The sequence below is a fragment of the Pinus tabuliformis genome, chromosome 5_2 (genome assembly GCF_031772625.1).
Source record: "Pinus tabuliformis cultivar Carrire ecotype Pingquan chromosome 5_2, CPIR1, whole genome shotgun sequence".
In the NCBI taxonomy this organism is placed as follows: Eukaryota; Viridiplantae; Streptophyta; class Pinopsida; order Pinales; family Pinaceae; genus Pinus; species Pinus tabuliformis.
Genome location: NC_142306.1, coordinates 589,501,413 through 589,504,668, shown reverse-complemented (window position 1 = coordinate 589,504,668; position 3,256 = coordinate 589,501,413). Strand labels below are relative to the sequence as shown.

Here is a 3,256-nt window from a genome sequence, read left to right as displayed (position 1 = left end):
CCTACACTCAACACACATATTTATTAATTACTGCTAAGCTTTTCAAATCAAATCTCAAAATCATCCAGATTACTTCAACTTATTATTAATTCACCATAATTATAATTATATATTCCCCTGAGAGAAGCAAAAAAAAATAAATAAATCTTTTTGTGGATTGTCGAGCGTTTACTAATTTCAACTACCAACCTTACCTGGTTTAAACTATTCCACATATCAGCTCAAAGATTTGACTAATTTCAACTACTAACCTTACATGGTTTAAACTATCCCACCTATCACCTCAAAGTTTCGTTCAAAATATGTAAAACCATATGGATTAAAGCTGACAAAGTTAGAGAGTTGGAATCTTCGGTGATTTCAACTACCAACTTAACCTGGTTTAACCTCAGATCCGACAGATGGAAACTTCAGTCCAAATCCGTGCTTGACTTTTGGCTTTTTGGGAGCGCAAGTCATTAATATTGAAAACCATCGTTGTCGGTCGTGACTTTCGTAGCGACCAACCAGCGACTTGGCTATAATCATATCTGGAAATCATGTATTGATATCCATTTTCCTGAGAGGAAATCAACAGAAAGGATCGATTGGGATGGTAATTCCATGGTGCAGCCTCGCTCTTATGGCCTTCACCTCGACCCTCGCCATACCACTGTTTCCTGCAGATGCCGTGGATAACCATCAGCATACCACTTTTCTCTTCAACGGATTCAATGGAACCAACTTGATCGTGGAGCCGCAGGCTTCAGTCCTCCACTCCAGATCCGTGCTTGCCCTCACAAATCATTCACAGTCTATACAGGGCCGAGCGCTGTATTCAATTCCAGTGCAAATGAAAAGCAACGGGACGCTTTCTTCCTTCAGCACCACCTTCGTTTTCTCCATTGTGCCATCTCCTTCTAACGCAGGGGGTAATGGAATAGCCTTCTTCATGTCGCCCCATACGTCTTCCATGGGAGGTCAGCCGTCCCAGTATCTGGGTTTGCTTAACCTCACCAGCAATGGGCAGCCATACAATCATTTATTCGCAGTGGAGTTCGATACAACCATGAATGTGGAATTCAATGACATCGATGGCAACCACGTAGGCGTGGACATCAACAACCTCACCTCAGTCCATGCCGAGACTGCTGGTTATTGGAATAGGGGCGACTTCCATAAATTAAGCCTCAAGAGTGGGCAGAACATACAGGCCTGGATAGATTACAATCATCTTCAAAGCTGGCTCAACGTTACCATCACAGTGGCCGGCTTGCCGAGACCACAGAGGCCGCTGATATCTCTAGAAATCGATCTGGGCAGCGTTCTGCAAGAGAAGATGTTCGTTGGCTTTTCAGCGGCCACGGGGAACTTCATAGAAGACCATTACGTTTTGGCGTGGAGCTTTACCACCCAAGGCACGGCGCCGCCTCTCAATGTCTCTCATCTCTCCTCCTTGGCTCCCACGTATTCCAAACGTCCGAACCGGGGATTAACAGCCGGCGTCACGGTGGCTGCACTAGTTCTCCTCTCGCTGGCCATTGTGGCTGCGTTTCTCAAAAGAGCGAAGCACAGAGAAACTATTGAAGAATGGGAACAGGAATACTGGCCCCATAGAATCAGTTACAAGGATCTGAGCATCGCCACAGGCAGGTTCCGGGAAGAAAACGTTTTGGGGCAAGGGGGTTTCGGCAAGGTTTACAGGGGCGTTCTACCCAGCAGCGGCCAAGAGGTCGCAGTGAAATGCATAACGAAGCAATTCACGGAGGGAATGAAAGGGTTCGTTGCAGAGATCTCGAGCATGGGACGCCTACAGCATCGGAACCTTGTTCAGCTGCGGGGTTGGTGTCGGAGGTATAAACAATTATTCATTGTTTATGACTACATGCCCAATGGCAGCTTGGATAATCTCATATTCGGGAACCCAACAACAGTACTGCCATGGCCGCGGCGATACTCGATACTGAAAGGCGTGGCGGCGGGGCTGCTATATCTGCACGAGGAATGGGAGAAAACGGTGATCCACAGAGACATCAAGTCGAGCAACGTGCTTCTGGATTCGGAGCTCAACGGGCGGCTGGGAGACTTCGGCCTCGCTCGGCTTTATGATCACAGCGGCAATCCGGATACCACTGAACTGGTGGGAACGTTGGGTTACATAGCGCCGGAGCTGCTACAAACGGGGAAAGCCACGCCGAGTTCGGACGTATTCAGCTTCGGGGTGCTGTTGTTGGAGGTGGCGTGCGGGAGGATGCCCGTGGATCCCTCGAAGGTCCCCGAGCAGGTGATTTTGGTGGAGTGGGTGTGGGAGCTGTACACGGAGGGGAGATTGGTGGCAGCGCGTGATCCAAAGCTGCGGAAGGGATATGATGTCGGCGAAATGGAAAAGGTTCTGAAATTGGGGTTGTTTTGCTCTCATCCCCAGCCGGAGTGCAGGCTGGGCATTCGCCATGTTTGCCAAATACTGGAAGGCGAAGCTCCTCTTCCTGACCTCTGCCTGGCTTCGTATAACGCAAGTATTATGGATGGGAAAAGAGAGTTATTTACGTTTACAAGTGATATGTCTGGAGAGGAAACGTCGAGCACGAGCCGATCAGAAGGGAGGTTCCATTCAGCTTCGGATCATTCTACTGGGAATGTCGAAACTCTGTGAGCTACCAGTGCAAACCTTTTCACGGATTATGAACGTTAAGTATATTTGTTTAGTTTATAGTTGTATTATGTGGTGATAGTTGGGCCATTCGTCAAAGCAATGAATGTCTACTCAAATAATTTATCATTAAGAGGGAAAGCTTGATAGGATTAAGTGGTCCAATAGGTAAGTAAGTGAGGAGGTTTAGTTTATTTATCATAAAAGGAAAGCTTGATAGTATTCAGTGGTCCAATAGGTAAGTAAGTGAGGAGGTTTAGTTAATTTATCATAAAGAGAGAAAGGTTGATAGTATTAAGTGGTCCAATAGGTAAGTGAGGAGGTTTAGTTTTCACAGATTTAGTAGTCTAATCCCGGATTGAATTATGTATATTTGAGATGGCTCCCACGCATATTTTAAAGTTAATAAATAGTTTAAACTTTATATCTGGTATTTTTTTATTGAATTAACGCATATTTTAAAGTTAATAAATAGTTTAAACTTTATATCTGGTATTTTTTTTTATTGAATTAAGTATATTTGAGAATTGCTACAACACATATTTTGAAGTTAAAAAATAGTTTAATCTCTATATTTGGTATTTTTTATTGAGAAAACATGGTAAATCATTGTGTCTTTTTGTTTTG

The 3,256-nt window shown here is 44.7% G+C and overlaps 1 pseudogene; it reads left to right on the top strand.

Moving 5' to 3' along the window:
• The first annotated feature begins 559 nt into the window (after positions 1–559).
• Positions 560–2,989, top strand: LOC149160362 (L-type lectin-domain containing receptor kinase SIT2 pseudogene; annotated as a pseudogene).
• The last annotated feature ends 267 nt before the right edge of the window (positions 2,990–3,256 follow it).